The sequence below is a fragment of the Tamandua tetradactyla genome, chromosome 14 (assembly GCF_023851605.1).
Source record: "Tamandua tetradactyla isolate mTamTet1 chromosome 14, mTamTet1.pri, whole genome shotgun sequence".
Taxonomy (NCBI): Eukaryota; Metazoa; Chordata; class Mammalia; order Pilosa; family Myrmecophagidae; genus Tamandua; species Tamandua tetradactyla.
The window spans coordinates 23,973,882-24,001,167 of record NC_135340.1 but is presented as its reverse complement, the minus strand read 5'-3'; the positions used below and the strand labels follow the sequence as shown (position 1 = coordinate 24,001,167).

At 37.6% G+C, this 27,286-nt stretch overlaps 1 long non-coding RNA gene and 1 pseudogene across 2 annotated transcripts in view; one reads left to right on the top strand and one right to left on the bottom strand.

Moving 5' to 3' along the window:
- The window catches only part of LOC143654843 (uncharacterized), a 57,470-nt gene that overhangs the window by 17,189 nt on the left and 12,995 nt on the right, over positions 1-27,286 (bottom strand). Inside the window, exon 3 of one of the 2 annotated variants that reach the window (XR_013161993.1) lies at positions 23,734-24,168. The exons of the other annotated variant lie outside the window; for it this stretch is intronic. This is a non-coding gene — a long non-coding RNA (uncharacterized LOC143654843). Of the gene's footprint in view, positions 1-23,733; positions 24,169-27,286 lie in introns of those variants that run through there. 2 annotated transcript variants of the gene reach the window in all.
- On the top strand, positions 12,172-14,051 carry LOC143656473 (ralA-binding protein 1 pseudogene; annotated as a pseudogene).

The window sequence follows — 27,286 nt, the reverse complement described above, 5'->3', positions numbered from 1 at the left end:
CTAAGATTTTCATATCTTGCATATTAATTGCAAAATATTTGTCTGTAATGACCTAGTAACATAGGTCATTACTATAGTAATGCAGATATTTGTAAGAACTTTCTACTTGATATTTTGAGAGCATTCACAGTTTTGATAGCTGATCAAATGGTATCTAAGTCAGTGTTTAATGCTTAGAATTTAAGATCTTTGCTATCTAAATTTGTAGATTTTTTCATTGTTGCCTTAATTTTAAATTGGTTTATGAAACTTAATGCACAAACACAAGCTTTACAATGATTATATGGATACTTATTTAAATATGCCTAGGTTTAAGCTAAGATATCCATTTTTGGTGGTGGTAAGTGCATTGTTCATTTACTTAAAGAAAAGCAAAATAAAAAATATATAAAAGTTTTACTATTTTCTTTTTACTAAATAATATTGAACCTTGTATGTGTGGCAAGGTGTAGTAAGAGCTATACAATTCTAGAATAAATTTTTCCCCAATAAATCTATTTGGGAACTTATTTTTAAAAATCAATCAATTTGATTCAGTATATTAAGCTTAAAAAATAATAATTCCATCATCTAAATAAATCATGAAAAATCATTTGACAAAATCAAACATCCAATCCTGATCAAAACTTTTGATAAGTTAGGAATAAAGGGGAATATCCTTGACCTGATAAAGAGCATCTACAAGAAAACTCACCTAACATATTTAATGGTGAAAGACAGAACGCTTTCCCCCTAAATTCAGGAATTGGACAGGAATATCTCAGATTTCTATTCAACAGGGTGCTGGATGTTCTAGCCAGTGCATTAAAGAAATTTTCAAAAAGGGTGAAAAAGACATCCACACTGTAAAGAAAGAAATAAATCTGTCTTCATTTACAGATATTATGATCATCTATATAGAGGATCTGATGGAATACATACAAAAACAATTAGAACTAATAAGTGAGTTTAATAACAATGTAGGATACAAGATGATACACAAAAATCATGTATATTTCTGTATACTAGCAATGAACAATTTGAAACTAAAATTTAAAATAATACCATTTATAAATGCATCAGAAATATTAAATACTAAGGGGGAAAATCTGACAAGAGATGTGCAATGCTTGTACTCTGAAAAGTACAAAGCATTTCTAAGATATAATAGGCAAAATCTAAATATTTGGGGAGATATACTGTGTTCATGGTGGGAAGATGCAATATTGTCCGTAGGTTAACTTTACCCAGTTTGATTTATAGAGTCAATGTTGTTGGGGCCCAGGTCAGCTTTTTCATGAAGCAGGCCTCTGCTGGCAAGGCCACGTCAGAATAACCTTGGAGGTACGGCCCCTCGGTCTCCTGTGGAATGAGGTCTGGCCTGGGCTGCACCTTATCTAATCCAACCTCACTGTGGAAACACTCTGCTTGTACAGTCCCAGGCTACTTACAGTTCTGGACAGGCTAATTAATGTTTACTCTGTTCTCAAGAAAGTTCTATATCCCTAGTCATTATGTCAAGCATATTGTCATGTACTGCACTGCCTTATCTGAAATTCTATTGTTAAACAATATAAAATAAACTTGCTCTGGCTTCTCGGGGTTGTTGCCTTCAGTCAGGCAATGAACCACCTAGCCCCTGCTTTCTCTTAACTCTGTGATGTGTTTTTCTCAATCTCCCACTGCCCCTTCTGACCTGATTTGGACAGTTCCTCGAGCTGGACTCGGCAAGTGTGATGTCAGACAAAATTCCACCAGGCTTTTTGTAGAAATTAACAAGCTGATTCTAAAATTTGTATGGAAATGCAAAAGACTGAGAATGGCAAAAGCAACTTTGTAAAACAAGGACAGAGTTGGGTGACCAAGACTATAGGATTTCAAGACTTATTATAAAGTTACATTAATCAAGATTATACGGGAGTGTCACCAAGATAGACAAATAGGTCTATGAAACAGAATGGAGTCCAAAGTTAGACCCTCATATATATGGAAAACTGATTTTTGACAAAGGAGAAAGGATATGTTTTCAACAAATGATGCTGGAACAATTGGATAACCCATGCAAAAAAAAAAAAAAAAAACAAAAAACAGAGCTTCGGTCCATACCTCTCTCCATATATAAAATTAACTTGAGTGCCAATTTGAGGCTGTCCCACAGTGTGCATTGCAGCCAGCCAGCATCCTCACTGTGTTGTCACTTCCAAATGGCATGTGCTCCTGGGGCCCTTCTTTGTGCATGGGGGTTGTGTGTGTGTTTGTGTGTGTGCGGGTATGCAGCACCGGGTGCTGGAGGAGGACGGGATAAGTAGAAATTTAGTTCAAGCAACAAAGCATTCTCCAAAGAAGCAAGCCAGAATTCTTTTGCCTTTTATATTTTTCCTGCTCCCATGGGCTCTCTTTTTGACATGGTATAGGAAAAGCAGGTTATTTGTGAATCTGTCCTGGAGTTGCATGGGACTAGTCTCCATAATCGAGACATGGGATGTGTGTTTTGTGTGTGCCAGAGGCTTTTAAAGATGTGTGCCAGGACCCAGGTGGCCATCACCCATGTGTGGGATGGGCAAATAGGTCCTAGGCCGGATGGTTGTAAACCACCTTAAACCATCAGTTGGGGGTGTCTCGAAGGGGAGCTGTGTGGAGGAGGTGTATGTGCCCACGTTGGGGGTGTCGGAGGGCTGGGGACAAACTGAAAGGGCAGCTCAGAAACCTAGCTGCTCAGCAGAGTCACCTAAGCCCTTTGAAGGTCAGCCCACCCGCTCAACTGCTCTCCAGCTTCTGATGAATTGCCTACCTTCCTGGACCGTATTTCCTTTCTGTATTTCCTTTGAAAAGATGAGCTCTTCATGGGCACCCGAAAGCACAATAAGGTTATATAGTGCATTAGTGCCACTTCCAGACAGTGCTTCTTGTTTCCAAATTATAAGTACCTGAAGGTGGTCCCTTCTTTTCTTTCTCTCTTTCTCTGTGTCTCAGATGGCGACTTTGCTGACAGCTGCAAAGATGCTTCACTCAACAGCCCATATCTACCCAGAGATGTTTGTAGAACTATTTGAATTGCATCCGTTTCCCCTATTCCCCAGTCTGATGGTCTGTTTTTTTAAAATTGATTCAAAAGTGGCACTGTTTTATTCCCAAAGAATTTAATGCATCTTTAAGAGTTCAAAGCACATTTCTGCACAAACGGTTACAGGATTTACTCATGAGTAAAACAACACCTAGTTCTCCTTGTAAGGAAATTATGGGGCAGATACGATTTGATTATGCAGTTTGCATTGTCTCTTTTCTTTTAGTGTCCTGCCACTCTTTTTAAAATGTTTCTGTCATTCTGTCATTTCACCTTTCTTTCAGCACTAATAATTATTTTGATGTTCGCCTCCCCCCTTACTAGTGTCCTAATTACTTTCCTTCCTAAATCCATTATTTGCTTATCAAATTCTGTAAATGTTTTGTAAACATGTTACCTCACTCTTGCATACTGATTTTCTTTAAAAGATTTTTTATTGTTATCAATAATAAATGTGAACTGTTTAAAAAATTAATATGAATTATAGACAAAATGTAAAACCTAAAACTATAAAATTTCTAGGAGAAAATATAAGGAAAAGAAAATCTTAGTGAGCTTGGTTTAAACGAAGATTTCTTAGATAAACCTTAAGAGCGGAATGCATTTTTAAAAACTGGTAAAGATCAAAAGTAAAAATTCTTCTTCTGAAAAGACAGTGTTAAAAGAATGTAAAGGCAAGCTGCAGACTTGGAGAGAACACTTGAAAATTATACATATGATAAAGATCTTAAGTCCAGGATGTAGAAGTAACTCTCAAAACTTAGCAAGATGGAAATAAATAGCTCAGTAAAAAATGAGTGAAAGTTTTTTGTTTTTTTTTTTTACATGGGCAGCCACCGGGAATTGAACATGGGTCCTCTGGCATCACAGGCAAGCATTCCTGCCTGCTGAACCACCGTGGCCTGTCCAAAATTGAGTGAAAGATTTGAACAAATACTTTACCAAAGAGAGCAAAATATGTAAAGATGCCCAACATCATTAACTAATAGGGAAGTGCTCATTTAAAACCACAATGAGATTATACTATGCACCTATTAGAATGGCTAAAATTAAAAAGGAGCTAAAAGAGAATGTCAGAGGAAAGAAATGGAGAAAAATCTGCTCTAGTGATTTGCTATAATCTTTGAGGGCAAAGAAAGGGAAGTTAGTTCCAGACCTATTATTTTTAGAGGCTATTGAAACCAGTGAAACAGATTTACCTTGAAATGGTGCTATGTAAGATGCCTAGTTGTTTGTGGATAATTCTCTCATTGGTCTCTTGAACCTTAACTACTGGGAAAAATCAATGCAAGAGGAGGAAATGTCACTCAGCATCAGGTTATCTACATATGAGTGGGAAGGTAGGACACAAACAGGCCTGCCTTCAACTTCATGAGAGGTCTCCAAGAAAAAAAATATACATATATATACATTTATTTATTGCATGCTATACGGCGGGGTCACATTTCATTATTTTTCCATGTGAGTATCCCATTATTGCAGCACCATTGTTGAATTTTTGTTTGTTTTGTTTGTTTTTTAGGAAGTGCATGAAGAGGGAATCAAACCCAGGTCTCCTGCATGGCAGGCAAGAATTCCACCACTGAACTACCCCTGTACCCCCACAAATTTATTTTTAAAAAGGAATAACTGGAACTCTTATAATACTACACACCTATTATAGTAGCTAATATTAAAAAGATTGATCATACCTAATGTTGTCAATGATATGGAAGAACTTGAACTCTCACACATTACTGGTGGAATGTAAAATGTTACAAGCACTTAGGAAAACTGTTCAGATGTCTCTTAAATTTCAAGCACCCAGCCATTCTACCCTAGGTATTTACCCAAGATAAATGTTATGTGGCAGTTTTAATTGTAATAGCCAAAAGTTGGAAGTAAAGCAAATGTCCATCCACAGAATAAATAATTGGATATTCATACAATGGAATATACAAAACAACAAAGAAGAATCTCCAAATATTTATGCTGAGAGAAAGAAACCATACAACACAGAGTACACACTCTATTATTTCATTCCTGTAAAATTCTGGGAAATGCAAACAGATCTATAGTGACAGGAAGTTGATCAGTGTTTGCTGGGAGATGAGGGGAGAGTAGGAAGTGGTGGTTTAGGGAGAAGCAGGAGGGAGGGATTACAGAGGGGTAGGAGAGGAAACTTTTGTGATGATGGATATAGTCATGATATGTTCATATTTTGATTGTTGTAATGGCTTCAAAGGTGTACATAATATATGCAGTTGATTACATGTCAGTTATACTTCAACAAAACTGTTGAAAATGGAGTTAATTGAAAGCAGGGACACTAACAGACATTTGCACACTGGTATTTATGGCAGCACTATTCACGACTGACAATGGGTGGAGGTGGTTTAAGTGTACATTGACTGGTGAATGGAAGGGCGAACTGTGGTGTATACATTCTATGGAATATTGAGTAGCTGCAGAAAGGAATGAAGTTGCAAAGCCTGCAACTAAGTGAATGAACCTTCAGGACATTAAGTGAAATAAGTCAGAAATGAAAGGACACATATGTATGGTCCCACTAATATGAACTAACTATAATGAGTAAACTCTGAAAATTGAATTTGAGAGCACAGGGCATCAGTGGATAGAAAGTGAATAGAGATTGGATAATAGATGATTAAGGAATTCAGGATGTTCAATAAGGCTCATTCTAAAGGTTCCTAGATTGTAAGCTCTTACAACAGTCACATGTATTTCTGAGTTTTAACTGGAATACTGTGCTCTTTGTGTATAACCTGGTAATTTTCTGAAATTTTAGGTATCTGTGTGACACCTGAGATCAGAGTTAGAGTTCTGCAACTCTGACAGTCAGCATTATTCCATACAGCAATTGTTAAAGAAACTGAAAAAGATATCAGGCTTCAACCACAGATATGAATGAAGTGTATCTGGTGAAGACTAACGTAAATCAGAATACAGGGTAAAGGATGATATTGTCTGTATTTTAAACTTCAACTTTGGTGTGAGATAAAAGCAAGAGATGTTTATTTTGTCGAAAATTTTAATTTTCTGTAGCACGCTATCTAATTTAACCTGTCTGGTCAGTTTATTTAAACAACCTATTTACATAGAATCTAGAATAGGGAATGAAATCTTGTTATTCTGTACAGGTTAACATAATTCCTGATACATTCTAGAATATTTTGGACAGAAAATAAAAAAGTATTTGCAAAGTCCCCTTGAGGGGCTGGGGAGAAAAATATGAAACTATTAAAGTTACCTACTGGGGAATTCCTGGTATTCTCTCAAGCATTAGGAACTCCCAATTTAATAAGCCAAGCTCTCAATCTTGAGACTTGCCCTTAGGAAACTTATTTCTGCAATGGTAAGTCTAAGCCTACTTATAATTATACCTAAGAGTCACACCCAGAGAACCTTTTTTGTTGCTCAGCTGCGGCCTCTCTAGGCGAACGACGCAAATTAATTCACTACCTTCCCCACTACATGAGACATGATTCCCAGGGATGAGTTTAACACTGGCAATATGGGATTGAGAGTGCTTCTTGACCAGAAGGGGGAAAAGAAATGAAACAAAATAAAGTTTCAGTGGCCAAGAGAAGTTAAGAGGTCATTCTGGAGGTTACTCTTATGCAAGAAACTTCAGCAAGAAATTACAAATTGCCACAGCATGCCAAACCCTAACCAACATTACTCTTGAAAACCCTAAAAAATACCCCTGGGCTCTATCTAAAGAGTCTATAAAAGTTTTCCCTAGTAAGATTAGTTTTTTAGAAACTTAAGGCCTCCAGATTGTTTCTATGCTAGATAAACCCTGAAACCAAGAAGTAGCAATCTTTCCAAAAGAATTACAAAAAAAGTGTTATCATGAATTGCAACAAATTTTCCACACCAATGCAAATGTTGGTGGTGGATGGTGTATGGGAATCCTGTATTTTATACATGATTGCTCTGTAAACCCACGACTTTGCCAATAAAAAACAAATTTTAATAAAAAAATGGATTTAACAAGAGAGGTAATAGCATGAATATTACTTAAAGAAGGATCCTTTTAAACGATTTTAAAATTATTGAAGATGGTGCCTGCCCATGCAAAAAAAGCCAAAATTATTGAAGATGGAATTTCTGAAATGAAGGCATTTTATGGAATAATATATGTAAAGTATAAAACCAGGATAATTTTTAAAATATTCCCTGGTGCAGCAATTGTATTTGCCTTTACAATAGCAAAGGTCTATTGCAGGCAAGGATACATTTAAATTTTTGAGTTTTCTGTAAAAAATAAAAGTAAATTAATAAAAATGTGTCACCTTTGATATTTTCCTGACTTTCAGTAACACAGAAGTCATAGCTTTAGAAATATATTTAAAATTTTGTTGTAAAGAAGACATATTCATCAACGTAGGGGACTGTACTATAATTCATTTAACAGTTATCTCACAATCACAAAATATTTCAGCTGATAATATGCCAGAAATAACTTTGCTGTTTGAGGTCAAAGACCATGGTTTACTTCAAACATGCCTATTAAGTAGAATGAGATTGAGAGATGGCAAGAGTCCAGGATCCCAAATAAATATTCTAATCTTGTCATGCCATTGCTATAACCTCCCTGCCAGATTCTCAAGAGATGCATATGCAAAGGATACAAGGCCAGGCAAATGTATTGTCCTTGTTACCATGAGACTTTTGCTCCAAACTCAAAGTCCTTCAGTACACTGGGCATGACTCACTAATATCTTCTTTCTCTAGGCTAGAAGCAGGCTGTCTCTGACACCTTTTATCTTTCATATTTCATCCTCCTGGCCCATTTTTTTTCTATTGCGGAATTGTTCCACAACAAGCTACCAGAAGATGTAGCCTGGCTGCAACTTGTTTCAGCTGCATCAAGGCTCTCTTGCTTTTCTCCAGGCATTTCAACCGTTACCATTCCTGTGGGAGGTCATTGGAAGCCCTCTCAGTCCTTCCCGCATACCTAAAGGAACTCTCAAAAAACGGGAAAACAGGAGCTTGTATATAAATACTCCCTTTTTCATTCTAAGGCACATTCTACAGTTTCTTAGAGGCCCCAGGAGAGTTGAGCCCTAACCCACGACCACCCCCGCCCCCACCCCTCATCCCAGCCCCTGATTGCTCACAGCAGGAACCATTTACAAAATGCATGGTTTGAATGGATTTCCTTCCTGCCCTGCTTTATCTTTCCAGTGTCCCAACTCCTATTCCCTCTGTTTACATCCACAAATAGACCACCTGCTTCCCACCTGTTGACTCAGACTCAAATTTTAGGAGAATTCAAGCTTGGATATGAGCTGGATAGCCTGTAACACTAAAAGTAGCCTGAGTGTTCTTGTCTCCATCTCCCTGAACCCTCCCAAATTTCAGTCTGTATCTTAACATCTTGAAGTTAAAGAAGTGGGAGCCCAAGGTAAAATATTTCAAGAAAATAATGGAAAAAATAAAAGATAATGTTTTTTAAGAAAGATGTAGAGTACATTTCGTCAGACTTGGTTAGCTTACAATTGGGAGTAGCCTTCCTATCTCACCTGTCCCACAGTGGAGAAAAAGAAAATGCCATAGAAATTAAATGTCAGGAAAGGGACACCTAGGTGGAGTGGGGAAGGGAGATGGGGAGGAGAGAGGAAAGGAGTCTGGCATTATCTCCAGGCTATGCCAGCAAGTTTTACACCTTTGTATCCCTCTAATATTTATCTTAGGATAGCTGTTTTATAAATATGCACTGTATAAATGAGTATATGGAGAACAGTAGGATAAAAATAAAGGAAATCTTTTTCTAGCATACATTTTATTATAAATTCTTACAGAAGGTCTAATGTATTAATCAGCTAGAAGAACCTGCTAAAAAATTTTTTTCATTACAGTAAGGAGCCTAGAGAAACACCATGTGTAGTATTGGGTTTTTGATCAGAATTTTTATTAAAATAAGCCTATTATTTCTTTACAATGAAATTTTTTATTTATGTCTTCCCTCTGGAAACAAAATATTAGAAAGGGTTAGCAAGGGTTGATTGGAGGCAAAAGAAGGGTAACAGGAGGGATCCTGAATAGATGCTGGCAAGTACTTGCCTCCTGCTGCTTTTACTATTTCAAAAGGCAAATGAAGAAGTATGGAATTTATTTAGTGGAATGTTTAATAGTTTTTAAAGAGCTTAGTTTTAGTGTAAAAACATTGACAAGGGCTATTGACATTAATTTGCTCAAATAGATGAGAGCAAAGTGAAACTTTTATTCAAGAGTATAATAAACAATAAATTTCATGAATATTTATTGCAAAATCTACCAGATTATAATTCTTTACAGTGCATTATTTGCTTAAAATTTCACTGTCATAAACTCATAGCACAGTCAGAGACTTGAGGGCTTGGTATAAATATTTACTAAATGATTATAATCAGAGGAGGTTTCCCCATTATTCTGACTCCCTCGGATGCCACCAGGGCTTTTCCTTCTACACTGCCATGCCTACAGGAGCTCTAGAAGGTAAAGGATCCCATCCTCCAATAGAGGAAGGTGCTTACTAGTGTTCTGTATTAAGAGGAAGGTATCCACAAAGTGCATTAAATTGGATGTTCAGCATAGTCTCAGGGCAGAAGTAGGTGTCCTCAAGGTGGGAAGAGAGATATTGGAAGGGATTGGGTACATCTGCATCTGTTTAAATTTCTTATCTTTGCCCTGACACTAATTATGTACTTCTATCCTTTCAGGGCCCTAATATTTTATTCTTAAGAGACTTAGCTGACATGTAAAAACAGTAAAATTTACATTCATGCCTGCTCTAAAAATTTTAATTTTCCCCAAGGTAATAAAGACACATTTGTCAACCAGAGAATATGTCAGGAAGTTCAGAAAGGAAAGAAAAGCACAAAGAAAGAATGGTTAAGTCAGAAAATCATAAAATCTTAGAGCTGGAAGATGCTGTAAAACAGTGTTTCCAAATCTGGTATGTGGGCTAGTGCAGAAGAGTTAAAAAATTTTCACCAACATTTGTTGATGAAAGAAAGGAGGAGAATTAAAAAGGAGGTACCTTAGTTACCTGGCAGCTAAACAAATAATATACAGTGAGCTTACTTAAACAATGGGAATTTATTGGCTCACAGATTTGAGGCTACAAGTCCAAAGTCGAGGCATCAGCAAGGGAATGCTTTCTCCCTGAATACTGGCATTCTGGGGCTGGCTGCCAGCGACCCTTGCATTCTTTTGCTTTTCTGTCACGTGGCAGTGCATGTGGAGGCATCTCCTCTTTTCTCTTCTGGGTTCCACTGACTTCTGCTTCTAGTTGTCCCAGAGGCTTCTGTCTTTCTGACTTTCATTCTGCTTATAAAGGACTCCAGTAATCTGGATTAACACTCAATCTAATTCAGTTGAGCTGCACCTTAATTAAAGTAATATTTTGAAGGGCTCTTATTTAGGATGGTTCATACCCACCAGAATGTGGGCCAAGACCAAAGACAGTTCAATCTACCATGCGGGGGGTGGGACACAAAAAAAGAAGTCACATCATTTGTGCATTTAATTTACTTGTATGTAATGGACGTAATCAAAGAGAGAGAGAAAGAGAATTTAAATATTTCCAGGGATCTTACACATCTCTCTTCTCAAAAATCAAATGCCCACTGTCAGTGAATTCAACCTCAAATCAGTCAATATGTCTTTAAGAAATAAATATCAAAAAGAGAGAAAGAGCAAGTATTGGCGAGAATGTGGAGAAATTGGAACCCTCACACATATGTGGTGGAAATGTAAAGTGGTGTAGCAACACAGTTTCTTAAAGTGTTAAAAATAGTTACCATATGACCCAGCAATTTAACTCCTAGGTATCCCCCCCCCAAAAAAATGAAAATAGATGTTTGCACAGACTTGTTTGCAAATGTTCATCACAATATTTTCATAATAGTCAAAAAGTGACAACACAAGTGTCCATCAGCTGGTGAATGGAAAAAAGAAATGTTATATATTCATATAATGGAATATTATTTGGCTATAACAAAAAGAAGGGGTAATGAACGGTACAACATAGATGAACCTCTTAAACATTATGCTCAGTGAAAGAAGGCAAGCACAAAAGGTTACATATTATATGATCACATTTACATAACATGTCCAGAATAAACAAATCCAAAGAGACAGTAAGTAGTTTAGTGGTTGCCCTCAGAGGCAGATGGAGATTGACTGTAATGGGTACAAGCCTTGTTTTTGGGCTAATTAAAATATTCTAAAATTAGATTGTGGCGATTGTTCCAATTGTTACCTTTTTTGGGTAAGAGTTTCCTGGAATATTAAAATCATGGTGTTGAAGACAGAGGAATAATAAAGTAATTCTATGGAGACAGCAGAATAGTGAAGTCATATTAATGTAGATAGTAACCTGTAGATGTATATGGGTTCAATTTTCAAAACAAATAAGTTATTAATCATAAACACATCTGATTATGATCACTGCTAATGCAAGAATTAAAATATGGTATATGAACAGAGTGAATGGGTGCCTACTCTAGGTATTCAAAGAAGACTTTTTCTGTAAAGATGATATTGAACCTGGCTCATGAATGATAAGAGGAGCTAGCCGTGTGAACATTGCGGTGGGTGGAGAAACCGAGCGCGTTCAAGAAAAGGAAACAGGTACCACCCACTGACCGGCAGCGTGATGCTCTCTGGGTGTGGAGGGTCCCTGCCTTGGTTCCCAGGGCTGGAGGAGAACTCTTGGGATGGGGGTGGGGGTACACTGAGCGTAGGAGAGCAGACGCAAGCCTTTTTCATCCTTGTTGTTAACTCTTACCCAGAATATTGACCTGCCTCCAGCGCTTGCTCCGGGGACTAGAGAAAGGCGCTTGCTGTTTCCCACCGCTGGTATTGAAGCCCTAGGGCTCCTTTGGGTGCGGCGGGCCTTAGTTCGGGTTTCAGTGGGAACGCACAGAGCTGAAGGTGCTTCTCACGACTCATTTCTAAGTGTGCTTGTGCCCAAATGTTCTGCGTTGAGGTCAGCTTTTTAAAGATTTTTTTAAAAATTTACCGTTGTCTTGAGAATGAAACAGATTTTACAAAATGTTCCAGCCTTAGCTTTACCTGAAATGTGATGGGCAGGTAACAGAGAAAGACCTTTGCCTTTTCAGCAGGGGGTCAAAATGACCGAGTGCTCCCTGCCTCCCGCCAGCCGCCCCAGGGAGCGTCCAGCGTGGAGCCCGGCAGTGGTCTCACCCGGACCCCCAGCTCTGAAGAGATCAGACTGACGAAGTCCCCAGGGTTTACCGGATGGTGAGCCCTCAGCTCCTCACAACAGCCTCCAGGAGCCTCCTGACATAGTGTCTGATGATGAGAAAGATCATGGAAAGAAAAAAGGTAAATTTATGAAAAAGGAAAAGAGGACGGAAGACTATGCTGCCTCTTAGGATAGCTCTGGAGATGAAGCCAAAAGTCCTTCCAAAATAAAGAGGTCCAAAGTAATCCATGTCTTCAAGAAGCCTAGCTTTTCTAAAAAGAAAAAGGATTTTAAAATAAAAGAGAAACCCAAACACGAAAAAGAGATGTCAAAAGACTTGATAGCAGCCAATGTTGTTAAACGATGGAAAGAAAAAGAAAAAAAAAAACCAATTCAGGAGCCAGAGATGCTTCAGATTGATGTTCCAAATATCAGACCATTTTTTTAGATTCCTCTGGCTGCCACAGTGGAGAAGACCATGAAGTCAACGGTATTCGGCTCCCATCAGTTTTCCGGGAATGTGTCGATTTTGTGGAGTACCACATGAAGTGTGAAGGCATCTACAGGGTATCAGGAATTAAAGGTGAACCAGGTAAAAGCAGAATCTCCAAACTTGGGGGAATACGAGTCGAATACCATAGCCACTTTGCTGAAGCAGTATCTGCTGAGACCTTCCAGAGAACTTGTCCACCAAAGAGCTGAAGCCCAGGTTTGAAAAGGCGCATGGGAGGAGCCTGGAGGGCGAGAAGGTGCCGGAGGTCCAGCGCCTGCTGAAGGAGCTGCCCGAGTGCAACCATATCCTCGTCTCCTGGCCGATCCTGCGCGTGGACCATGTCGTCTCCAAGGAGCTGGAAACGAAAATGAACATACCGAATATTTCTACAGTGTTCAGCCCCACTATGCAGGTTAGCAATTGTGTCCTACACGTGTTCTTCACACATGTGCGAGGGCTGTTTGGAAATGTGGTTCTAAAGCAGGTGACAAAGCCTTTTCGCTGGTCTAACACCGCTACGATGTCCGTGCTACCTGGTACCCACGAGAGCATCAAGGAGATCAGAAGACAGGAATTTCTCTTGCATTGTTTACATCGAGATTCGCAGGGTGATATAAAGGATTTATGTAAAGAATGATTGTGGGAAGTACAAAGAATTTTGACAGCCCTTAAAAGAAAACTGAGAGGAGCTAAAAGACAAGAATGTGAAGCCAAGACTGCACAAGAGGTAGCCAGCCTTTCAAAAGAGGATGTTTCCAAAGAAGAGATGAGTGAAAATGGAGAAGTTATAGATAGTCTCCTTGCCCATGAGGACGAGATCCTGACGGAGTAGGAGGAACTCCTCGCCCGGGAGCAGTGCCGGCGCGGGCAGATGGCTTCTTCTTTCTCAGAAGCCATCTGCCCGTCTGCGAGCAGAGATCGCTGAGGTCCACCGTCGTCAGCAGCATGGTCGAAGTGAAACCAAAGACTATTCCTCTGAAAGTGAAAGTGGAGATGAGGAGGAGCTGCAGTCATTCCGGAAGCTCTACAGAGACAGAATGAAGAGGTAATAATAAACTATTTGAATCAAGCAATTTATGGAGAGTGAGAGGCCATCATCAAGCTGCGTGTGCATCTCCTGCTGCTCCAGATGCAGCAAGCCAAGCCCGAGCAGCAGGTGCCAAGCCCGACAAAACTGGAGGTGTGGTTCTGCCGCCACGAGACAGCGTCCTCGAGCCAAAAAAGCTGAAGAGCAGCCAGAGACAGCCAAGGGGCAAGTCAAGCCATCACCAAGCAAAGACAAGAAGGAAACGCCAATCCGAACAACCGTGTAGAATTGTCACCGAATACTCTAGAATTAAAAAGACTGTGCATCTTAATGTAATACTGAGAATCCCCGTGCACTGTACATTATGTAAAATGTCTTTTATTCTCAGAGATTGCTCTGTCTCATACTAAGTACTTATACCCGTCAGGCTCAGGTTAGATGGGGAGCAAAGCATTGCAAGCATTTTAGGGCTTGGAGGGGACAGATGAGTTTTCCATATAATGTTAGTTTATTTGAAGATATTTTCTTTAACTCTTAATCCTCGAGTGGCTTATTTTAAAACAAAAAAAATCATCTTTCTTTGCTTTTTTTAATCACAGCAGACTCATGATCTCTCTCATTCAAGGGGGAAAATAACAAAAGTTGAATACTGTGTACCTGTCTTGTGGGTTGATTCATTGTCTCTCTGTCCAGATTTCTACTTACCTAGTCACTCTTGCTTGTGCCTTTATACCTTTTCAGTGCAGATTATGTAATGGGAGCTGCCTCAGATTTCCCACTGGCTAGAAAGACCCTTACTGGGAGTCACTTTGGTCCACCTTGTCAGTTCCATTTTACACTTTCATCCACAGGCAACATGCCCAAATCTCTGGCAGCCTCACTGCTGCGAACAGAGACAGTGCCAGGCAGCCCGCTGCAGAGCATCTGCCCTTGCCATTCCTGGCTGCTAGCAATCAGCTGGTGTTTTCCATTGAGTTCAGTGAACCTAATCCTTCCGCACAGAGGATCTGTTTGTTCTGTCTGACCCTTCAGTGACAGCAGAATGGCCTGTATTGCTCGCTAGGGCTGGAATGTAAATGCCCCTCTGCCTGAGTGAGCTTCAGATTGCTCATTCCTAGCTTCACTGAACTTGTTTATTAGGTTTGGTAGCTTTGGTATAGATTTCTTGGGACTTTCTAGGTGTAGGATCATATCTCCTGCAGATAGGAAAGTTTTACTTCTTCCTTTCCCACTTAGGTTTTTTTTTTTCTTTTATTTCTTTTCTTGCCTAATTGCTCTAGCTAAAACTTCTAGCACAATGTTGAATTACAGTGGTGACACCAGACAACCTTGTTTTGTTCCCAGTCTTGGAAGGAAAGCCTTCAGTTTTTCACCACTGTGTATGATGTTAACTGCTGCATTTACATATATGTCCTTAAGCATGTTGAGAAAGTTTCCTTCTATTCCTATCTTTCAAAGTGTTTTTTCAAGAAGTGGTGCTGGATTTTGTCAAATGCCTTTTCTTTGTCAATTGAGATGATCATGTGGCTGTTCCCCTTCTATTTGTTAAAGTGATGTATTACCTTAATTGATATCCTTGTGTTGAACTATCCTTGAATACCTGGGATAAAACTCACTAAGTAATGGTGTATAATTATTTTAATGTGCAGTTGGATTTGAATTTAAAGTATTTTGTTGAGGATTTTTACATCTATATTCATTAGAGAGTTTGGTTTGTAATATTCCTTTCTTGTAGTATCTTTTTCTGGCTTTGGTATTAGAGTGATGTTGGATTCAAAGACTGTGCTGCGTAGTATTCCCTCCTTTCCAATTTTTTGGAAGTTGTCTAGTTTGTTGGCATACAATTGCTCACAGTATCCTCTTATCATCTTTTTTATTTCTAAGGGGTCAGTAGTAATGTTCCCCCTCTCATTTCTGATTTTATTTACATCCTCTCTCTTTTTGTCTTTGTCAGGCTACCTAAGGGCTTATAAATTTTGTTGATCTTTTCAAAGAACCAACTTTTGGATTTGTTGATTCTATTTGTTGTTGTTGCTCTCAATTTTATGTCTTTCAACTAATCTTTGTAATTTATTTCATTCTGTTCACTTTGGGATTAGGTTATTCTTTATCTAGTTCCTCTAGGTATGTAGTTAGGTCTTAAATTTTAGCTTTTTCTTCCTTTTCAATGTGGGCGTTTAGAGCTATAATTTCCCTCTCAGCACTACCTTCACTGCATCCCATAAGTTTTTTTTATATGCTGTATGGCGGGGTGTCACATTTCATTCTTTTTCCATGTGAGTATCCCCATAGGTTTGTTTGTGGGGTTTTTTGTTTGTATTTTTTTTTTGGCATGGGCAGGCTCCGGGAATCAAGCCCAGGTCTCCAGCATGGCAGGCGAGAATTCTGCCACTGAGCCACCATTGCACTGCACACCCCCATAGTTTTTCGTATGTTGTGTTCTGATTTTCATTCATGTTAAGATAGCTACTGATTTATCTAGCGATTTCTTCTTTGACCTATTATGTGTTTAGGAGTGTGTTGTTTGACTTCCGTAAATTTGCATTTTTCAGTCTTCCTCCTATTGTCGACTTCCATCTTCATTCCATTATGATCAAAGAAAGTGCTTTGTAAAATTTCAGTCTTTTAAAATTTATTGGGACCTGTTTTGTAACCCAACATGTGACCTATCCTGTAAAATGATCCATGAGCACTTGAGAAGAATATATATCCTGCTGTTTTGGGGTGCATTGATCTTCATATGTTTGTTAGATCTAGTTCACTTATCAAATTATTTTTCTCTATTTCCTTATTGATCTTATGTCTAGATGTTCTATCTACTGATGTGAGTGCTATATTGAAGTCTCCAGCTGTTATTGTAGATATCTATTTCTCCCTTCAGTTTTGTTTCTGTTTGCATATGTATTATAGGGCACCCTGGATAGGTGCATATATGTTTATAATTATTATTTCTTCTTGGAGGATTGCCCCTTTTATTAATATATAATGTTATTCTTTGTCTCTTATAACAGCTTTACACTTAAAGTCTATTTTGTCTGTTATTAGTGTAGCCACCCCAGCTTTTCTTTTTCTTTTTTTTCCCTTTCTTTCCGTTGAATATCTTTTCATAGCCTTTCACTTTCAACCTATTTGTATCCTTAAATCTAAAGTCAATCTCTTATACATAAACCTATAAATGGCTCATTTTTTTTTTCCCATTTCACCTCCATAGTTTCTGATGGGCATTTGGAACTTATTGTTATCTAGAATTCTTTGTATAGAATGAATCTCTTTACTTTTGTTGCTTTCAGAGTTCTTGATCCTTGGCATTTGACATTCTGATAAGTATGTGTCTTGTCTACTTGGATTTATTTAGTTTGGAGTATGTTGCACTTCTTGGACATAGACATCAATGCCTTTCATTAGAATCAGGACATTCTTGGTCATTATTTCCTCAAATATTTCTTCTGTCCCCTTTCCCTTCTCTTCTCCTTCTGGAATGCCCATGACACAAATGTTTGTGCACTTTGTGTTATCAATCCATTCTCTGAGACCCTGCTCAATTTTTCCCATTCTTTTCTCTATCTATTCTTTTGTATGTTCAAATTTGAATGCTCTGTCTTCTAACTCAGTGATCCTTTCTTCTGCTTCTTCAAATCTTCTGTTGTGTGCCCTAGTGTACTTTTGTTTTTGTTTTTTTTTTTTTGCATGGGCAGGCACCGGGAATCAAACCTGGGTCTCCAGCATGGCAGGCGAGAACTCTGACAGTTGAGCCACCACAGCCCACCCACTAGTATATTTTTCAACTTCATCTACTGTGTCTTTCATTACCATAAGATCTGTCATTTTCTTTGCATGCTTTCAAATTCTTCTTTATGCTCATCCAGTAACTTTTTAATATCTTTTAATTTTTTAGCCATCTCCACGAATTGATTTAGATTTGCTTGAATGTCTTTGACTAGTTCTTCCAGATTCTGTACTCCCTCCAACTTTTTAATTTGCTCCTTTGACTGGACCATATCTTCCTGTTTCTTGATTTGGCTTGTTATTTTTTGCTGTTGTCTGGGCATCAGATAATCTTGGTGAATTTACTCTGAAAGTCAGATTCTCTCTATTGCCAAAGTTTTGTTATAGTTTGGGTTTGTATTAATGCTCTTCTTTGACATTTGTTTCATCAATATTACCCAACTTGGGTTGGGTAATACTCTGACTTTCAGAGTAAATTCACCAAGATTATCTGATGCCCAGACAACAGCAAAAAATAACAAGCCAAATCAAGAAACAGGAAGATATAGCCTAGTCAAAGGCTAGGCTAGGCACCCATAAAGGGGGCACACATACCAGTTCCACAGGGCCTGGGAAGAGGGTCTAGTAAAGATGCCAGAAAGCCTTTACTTCTGCTCCCCAAAGAGTACACGCTCCTGGCCTGCCCAGCACATGGTCCTCTTCACCCAAAAGCCTTTTAGATATCTTCCCAGAGATGTGCATTCCTCACTTACCAGCAGATGGTGATCTTTGGCAACCTATTCCCCTCCGCCCTCAGAGGTAGGCTATTCTTAGTTGTAGGCTCTAGACAATAGCCTCAACAAGTTAGACCAGGCAGGTTGAAATTGTTGGTCCCAGCAGTCCAGACATGCTAGCCAAAAGCTGGAACAGTGCTAGACCACGTCCTGCCCTGTTCTTGGGAGAATGGACCTCCACTGCCCTTTCAGTCTACAACTGCCTACCTGCCAGGGACTAGAGACCCTGAAGTCTTCTGTCTCAAGAGTGGGGCAGGAGCTAGGGCTACAGCGGCATTCCACACTTTCCTTGGTGTTGCACAGCAGTCCTCCCAATTTCCAGAGCTCCAGAACCATCACTCTGGGCAGTTTCTTCCTGCTGTTTTTCTGAAGAGAAGTGAGCCTACCCGCTCCCTAGCAAACCATCTTGGATCCTCCCTCCAGGTGGTCCAGTTTGCAAAATTTTTGTTGGCATAATATCAACCTCAAACCCTACAACTGTTTTATAATCTGTCTCAGAGTCTACTCAGGTGATGGATGTGTCTAATAATTCTCAGATATTTCCCTTACTATAACTCATCACTATCATCCTCAGATTTTTAACTGAGGAACATTTTTTCCTTCTTTATGACACCATCCCCACTAATTTAATAGGGAGGGTTTCATAGTATTAATTTAATAGGGACTGCCAAATGAAGTGCTCTCCTGGTGATATCTTTCTTGAAATTCCTGAGGACTCCCTTTTCATAATGACACCTTTAATAATTTGGGCATCGTTTTATAGATATTATTGTGCCTAAATCAAGTCCAAAATAAAGATCTCAAGGAGATTCCAAACTTCTTATAAAGAAAAACTCTACTGTATAGACAGAATTATTGAGGTTGAATCCAGTAAGGTTCATAGTGACCCATCTATACCTCCCTCCAAACTTGCACAACACTCTCTAAAGCAAAAAGCTAGTTAAGAAACAAAACTAATATATGAAAACCTAACAAAACCTCATCAATCTTGTAACAGTCCTTGCAAAACTCATAGCTAGCCAGTGAAAAATCCTAATGTGTGAGAATTTCAATTTGTTCAGGATCTCAAGTCCATACAAAGAATAGTTGTGGGTGCATGGGTGGTTCAGTGGTAGAATGCTCGCCTTCCACATGGGAGACCCAGGTTCGATTCCTGGACCATGCACCTAAAAATAATAATAATAATAAAAATAAAAATAGTTGTTACCCACTTCCCTCTAATAACAAACCTCAATCCTATTTTCTTAAAGTACCTCCTAAGCCTACATAGTTTACAGTCATAGATGTGTTCTGTTTTCTTTAGAATCCTTTTCAATTGAAATAGTCAATACTTATTTACCTTTTTTAGGGAAAATCAACTTATACTATGCCAAATGTTTACTAGGCATCTTCTTAGTTTTCACACATCCCCAAACAGGACCAGAACCTGCAATTTCCTTGTGAATCTACTCATCCAATACGTGCGTGCTCTTTTGTTGTGCCATAAAAATGAGGTGAGCTCTAAGACTGTTCCATGCATTTAATTTTTTAGCTTATAAAATAATACATTCAAAGAGAAGTTACAATTTTGTCGGAAAAAAAAAAAGTGTTTTCCAGGGCTCAATTCATTCCAAGGAGGTAGTCCCTCACTCTTGAGATACCAAAAGCCATTCAAAACAATTCTGGACTATTGTCTAAGTGTTAATTAAGAGGATTTATTATTTTTTATGGCTAGTGGCCATGCCACTATATGACTTAATCAAGTCCTAGGTAACTGAACTGTTGCCCTGATAGATAAACATGAACAGGTCTTTTGTAAAGTAAAAGTTACTCTTTAAAATTTCCCCCCCTCCGGGGATACCTGATTATCAAAAATATTTCTACCCAGTTATATGAGAGAGATGTGGGTAAGCTGTTGATGTTTTGACTCAACTTCATGGGAATTATCAGAGACCAACACCTTACCTTTCTACACTCTTTCTCTTCAGCCAGTGGCAAAAGCCTAGTCACCTTGTCTAAAGACAATAACCATAGTATTTAACATAAGGGAGACTTCTGCTGACTTGTAAATCAGAGTTTCCTAAGATGACCCCCAGGTTCAGTGACTTCCTAGAAGGACTCACAGGACTCAGCATAGAGTCCTACTCACAGCTAAAATTTTTACAATGAAGGGTATGAACCAAAACTGGCAAACAGTAAAGGCTCATAGGATCAAATCTGCAGGAACTAGATACAAACTTCTAAGATTTCTCTCTTTAGGGAGCCATTACTCTCTTTACCACACAGGGTTAATACATATACTAATAGTACATATGCTTTTGAGGTAGTCCAGGACCTAGGAATGCTTTAGAAACAGTGAGAGTTTTTACCTCATCAGAAATCCCTATGAAGAATTGTCATAAGATTCATTTCCTGGTGCCTGCCCAGGCAAAAAAAAAAAAAGAATTGTCAGAAGAGTAAAGAATTTTTGAGTACCCTAAGGCTTCTGAAAGAGGTGGCTATTATTTTTTTTTTTAAAAAAAGGCTTAAACAAACAGGATTAACATGGAGATTATAAATCAATCTGACTGATCATGTGAGACAGGCAACTTTCACCAAGAGCCTAGCCCTCAGGATACCCCTAAGACACCAAATCTTTGCTAAATTCAAATAGACAATTGAAAAATATTAGCTACTGACTTCAGATACCAAAAGCGTCCCCGGAAAAAAATGTGAAAAACTAACCTTAAGTTCATGCTGGTATTCTTCATAGCACAGGAAGATCTCAAATAGAGTTTTGCTAAAATTTTGCATGAAATCATTCATCACTGAAAAGACAAATTGGCCACATACATGCTGAAGCTGTATGTACCCCAGAAAATGTTCTTAAATCTAATCCATTCCTGTTCCTGTGGGTGTGAACCTATTGTAAGCAGGATCTTTTGATGAGTTTACTTTAGTTAAGGTGTATCCTACTTCAATCAAGATGTTCTGATCCTGTTAGTAGAATCCTTTATAAGAGAATAAAATTCAGACAGAGGAAGATAAAGCCACAGGAAGCAAGAAAGAGAGCAACAGATGCTGCCATGTGCCGTGCCATGCAACAGAGGAGTCAAAGATCACCAGTAGCCAGTCCAGAATGCCACAGACTTAGGGGGGGAGGTTTCACCTTGATTATGCCTTGATTTGGACATTTTTCCAGCCTCAAAATCATGAGTGAACAAATTCCCATTGTTTAGCTGAACCATTTCATGGTATTTGTTTGAGAGTGTAGGAAACTAAGACAGCCACTGAAATCACTCATCATTGGTGGGGAAACATTACTAAAATTGTTGAGAGTGACTCTTGTTCATGTCTCATCTGTCACCAGCATAACTGTAAAACTTTAAAGGTGGGACATAAACTGGAGCCCCAAATTCAAGGTCCCTGTGAAAACCATTTTGAATATTTCCTGGATACTGTTTGCTTATTTTTAGGATAGGGTGAAGAGAATGGTGACTTTAACAGTGGCAATAAGAACAACAACTCGATTTTGTGCTCTCAACTTGGGAAATTCTAACCGATCTCACTAATGGTGAGGCATCTATTACACACACACACACACACACACACAAACACACACACTGCTAAATTTACATACACCCTATACTTACCATGTAACAACTCCCCCAAGGGCACCTATTTTACTGGGACTATTATTAAAGAGTTTTAAAAGTACAAAGAAACTTCACTATATCACACTCACTTTTCAGGAAAAGTAGAAAAACAAATGGAATTCTAAAACTCAAATTACTAAAACTCTCAGAGAATTGAGTTCTGTGGCCTAAGTAATGAAATAAGCAAAAAGATCATGAGTCAATGATGTCAAATTAATCTGTGGTTCACTGATTCTTCATTTATAAATTAGTAATAGGCCGGCCCAGTCATTTAGGAATATCACCTCCAAATCTCGACTCCACACTACCACAAGAGCCACACAAATATCCTATCTTATTATGAGCAGATACGTGCAGCCTTTTTCAATATTCTTTTTCTTTTTCTTCACATGGACAGGCACCAAGAATTGAACCCAGGTCCTCTGGCATGGCAAGTGAGAACTCTGCCACTGAGCCACCGTGGCCCACCCTCGGTATGCTTTTAAACAATCTTTGTATGATTTACCTAACCTTCTGGAAAAGATATTGAAGGAAAACAACCCTCAAACCCTAATGCTAAGGACCCTATATGTTATTGTTAACAAATAGCACAGCAGTGAAACTTCAAGGGATTGAGTGTTAGGTTCATGTTCCTCAACTCAAAAAGAATCAACAATTCTTGAGTCACTGAAAGACAGTCCATACTAGAGTCCTCAATCGGAGGAGTCTCAGGAACCCTCCAGAAGTAGCCCATCTTCAGAAGAAGACAAATTACACACAAGAAAATGAATACATGAAATGTATTTCTTGTATAGAAAAGTTCTATACAAGAACCACAAACAAGCAACTTTCACGTATAGTCTTTTGTTCTTTGCTTTATCTGTTAGTTTGTCAGGGTTCCTATGATAAATACAACACGGTGGGTGGCTTAAACAACAGGAATTCAGTGTCTCATGGTTTTAAAGGCTAGAAGTCCAAAACCAAAGTGCGGGTAAGGCCATGCTTTCTCCAAAGTCTGTGGCTTTCTGATCATGGCAATCCTCCATTACATGCTGATCTCTCTCTGACTTTTCCTATTTCTGGCTTCTACTGACTGACTTCACCTGAATTTTCTCTGCTTACAAGGTCTCCAGTCATATGGATTAAGGCCCACTCTGATTTAATTTATCCTCATCTAAATAGATCTTTGAAGGTCCTATTCACAAATGAGTGCATACCTTAACTAATAATAACATCTTCAAAGATTCTATTTATAAATGGGTTCAAATGCACCAGAACAGTGGTTAGAACTCAAATTTGTCTTTGGGGGGAATGTGATTCAATCCCTAACAGTTTCCTATCCTCTTTCCTTTTCTGTTGTTTGAAGTTTACCTTTAACTATGTTATTGTGGTGGGCAGAATAATGTCCCAGCTTTGTAGAAGTATTATTGACATAAAATAAGACATACATACATAATTAGAACAATTTTGTAATTTCTGTCATATATATCTATGACGGAAATCAAGTCAATCAAGACAATGAATATATACATTACCATCCAAACTTTTCAAATGTCCTTTTGTAACCTCTCTCTCCTGGTCCTCTCTACCTTCTGCCCTATCCTCAAGCGATCACTTATATGCTTTCTATCACTACAAATTATTTTCCATTTTCTAAGTGGCATTATATGGTATGTAGTCTTCTTTGACTGCTTTCACTCAGAATAATTATTTCAAGACTCACTCTTGAAATAATTGCGTGTATCAATAGCTTATTTCTTTTTTATTATAGTATTCCATTATGTGGAGTGTTTTTTCATTTAGAAAATTTTTAATTTTGAAATAATTTTTGATTTATGAATACTTTAAAAAGTAATCAGAGATTCCCTGTAAACATTTCATCCAGATTAATGTTAATACCTTAGAAAATCATGGTATGTCTATCAAAATGAAGACTTTAATTCTGATACATGGGGAATTATTTTATGACTGGCTTCTTCTACTCAGCATAATTATCTTGAGATTCATTCTTATAATTGTAGTTTGCATCAATAGTGTGGTGGTTAGGTTCATTTGTCAACTTGGCCAGGTGATGGTGTCCAGTTGTTTGGTCAAGCTACTGGACTGATTGTTATTGTGAGGACATTTCATGGTCTTAAATCATCAGTAAATTGATTGCATCTATGGCTGATTACAAGCAACTGAGGAGACTGCCTTCAACAATGCGAGACGTCACGTCTCATCCACTCCTTGAAGGTTTTAAAAGGCGTAGTGATGATTTCAGCAGTCAGAAGAGAGAATATTCATCTCTACTTCAGCCAGCCAGCTTCTCCTGGAGAAAACATCAAGAACATTCATCAAAGTTTCCAACTTGCAGTGTGCCCTATGAAATATGAACTTGTACAGCCCCACAGTCATGTGAGGCAATTCTTATTAAAAAAAACTCATAATATGTACAGATATCTCCTGTCAACTCTGTTTCCTAATACAAATAGCTTTTTTTATTGTATTATTTCATTACATACATTATTTCTATCTGAATCTTTGACCATTTATTAATTGCTTTATTATTATTGAGTTTTGAATATTCTTTATATACTCTGAATGCAAGTTCTTTGGCAGAATTCTAATTTGCAAATATTTTCTCCCAGTAGTTGGCTTGCTTTTTTTAAATGCAATTTTCTTGAGATACGTTATATATTCACATACCATAGAATCACCCAAAGTGTACAATCAGTAGTTTACAATATCATCATATAGCTGTGCATTCATCATCCCAATCGATTTTTGAACATTTTCATTATTCCAGAAAAAAATAAAATTAAGGAAAATAAAAGTAAAAGTGAAAAAAAAAAACACCTAAAACATCCCATATCCCTCATACTCTCTATTATTTATCACATGCAAGGGAAGCACAATAAGACTAAGTTCTGATTTCTCATCAGAAACCATAATGGCGAGAAGGCAGATATCTGCCCTATAAGAAATACTAAAAGGAGTGTTACAGGCTGATAGGAAAAGACAGGAGAGAGAGGGTTGGAAGAGAGCGTAGAAATGAAAAATGGCATTATCTTATTTTTGTCTCTCTTTCACATTTCTTAGTAACATTAAAATGTAAAAGAGAAATAAAAATAAGATAATGACATATAGAAGCCAAAGGATGAAATGGTTGACTTAAGTACTGCTTTTATAGTAATAACTTTGAATGTTAATGAATTAAACTCCCCAATCAAAAGACATAAACTGGTGAAATGGATAAAAATATATATATGATCCATCTATATGCTGTTTACAAGAAACTGACTTTAGATCCAAGGACACAAACAGGTTGAAAGTGAAAGATGAGAAAAAGATATTCTACCCAAACAGTAACCAGAAAAGAGTGGTGGTAGCTATACTAATATTGGACAAAACAGACCTTAAATACAAACCTATTAAAAGAGTTAAGGGACACTATATAATCAATCATTAAGGAGAACTATACCAAGAAGAAATAACAATCTAAATATCTATGTAATGACCAGGGTGCTCCAAAATACATAAGACAAACACATAAGGCACCACTGAAAGAGGAAATAGACATCTCTATGGTAATAGTTGGAGATTTCAGTACACCACTCTCATTGATAGATAGAACATCTAACAAGAGGATCAAAAAAGAAATACAGAACTTGAAAAATATGATAAATGAACTAGACGTAACAGACATTTATAGAACATTATACCCCACCACAGCAGGATATAAATGTTTCTTAAGCACTTATGATTATGCTACAGGATAAAACACATGCTGGTCACAAAACAGGTCCCAATACATTTTGAAAGACTGAAATTATACAAAACACTTTCTCTGACCATAACAGAATGAAGCTGGAAATCAATAACAGACAGAGGACTAGAAAATTCACAAATTTACGGAGGTTAAGCAACACACTCTTAAACAATCATTGGGTCAAAGAAGAAATTATAAGAGACATCAGTAAATATCTCAGGACAAATGAAAATGAGGACATAATATATAAAAACTTAATTGATGCAGCAAAGGCAGTGCTGAGAGGGAAATTTATAGCCCTAAATGTCTACATTAAGAAAGAAGAAAGAGCTAAAATCAAAGATGTAACTGCACACTTGGAAGACTTAGAAAAAGAACAAAAAACTGCCTCAAAGTAAGTGAAAGGAAAGAAATAAAGATTAGAGCAGAAATAAATGAAATTGAGAACTAAAAAAATAGAATCAACAAAACCAAAAATTGGTTCTTTGAGAAAATCAATAAAATTGAAAAACCCTCAGCTAGGCTAAAGAAGAAAAAGAGAGAAGATGCAAGTGAATAAAATCAGAAATGGAAAGGGGGAAACATTACAACTGGACCAGAGAAATAAAAAATTCCATGAGGATACTATGAGCAACTCTATGTCAACAAACTAGACAACTTAGATGAAATGGACAACTTCCTAGAAATACATAAACAACATGCACTGACTTGAGAAGAAATAGAATATGTCAACAAACCAATTACATGCAAAGAGATTGAAGTGGTCATCAAAAACCTCACAACAAATAAAAGCCCAGTATAAGGTGGCTTCACAAGTGAATTCTAGCAAGTATTTCAAGAATTATTACCAATCTTGCTCAAACTCTTCCAAAAAGTTTTAGAGAGAAAACTACCTAACTCATTCTATGAAGTCAACATCACCCTTACACCAAGGGCAGTCAAAGGTACTATAAGAAATGAAAATTACAGACCAATTTTTCTAATGAATATAGATGCAAAAATCCTCAACAAAACACTTGCAAATCAAATCAAACAGCACATTAAATAATCATATGCCATGATCTAGTGAGTTTTATCCCAGGTATGCAAGAATGATTTAACATAATAAAAATCAACTAATGTAATACATGATGTTAACAAATCAAAGGGGAAAAAAATCACATGATCATCTCTATTGATGTGGGAAAAACATTTGACAAAATCCGGCATTTTTTATCGATAAAAGCACTTCAAAAGATAGGAATAGAAGGAAACTTCCTCAACATGATAAAGGGCATAGATGAAAAACCCACAGCTAACATCATACTCAATGGTGAAAGATTGAAAACATTCCCTCTAAGATTTGGAACAAGACAAAGATGCCTACTGTAACATTGCTATTTAATGTGGTGCTAGAAGTTCTAAGCTTGTGCAATTCCATTCCCTCTTAATTGGAAAGGAAGAAGCAAAATTTTCATTGTTTAGAGATAACATTATCCCATATTTAGAAAGTCCTTATAAATCTACAACAAAGCTACTAGACCTAATAAACAAGTTCAGTAAAGTGGCAGGATACAAGACCAATGCATAAAAAACAGCAAATTTCTATACACTAGTATTGAGAAACCTGGGGAGGAAATAAAAAAATTCCATTTACAATAGCAACTAACAAATTTGAATATCTTGGAATAAACTCAAA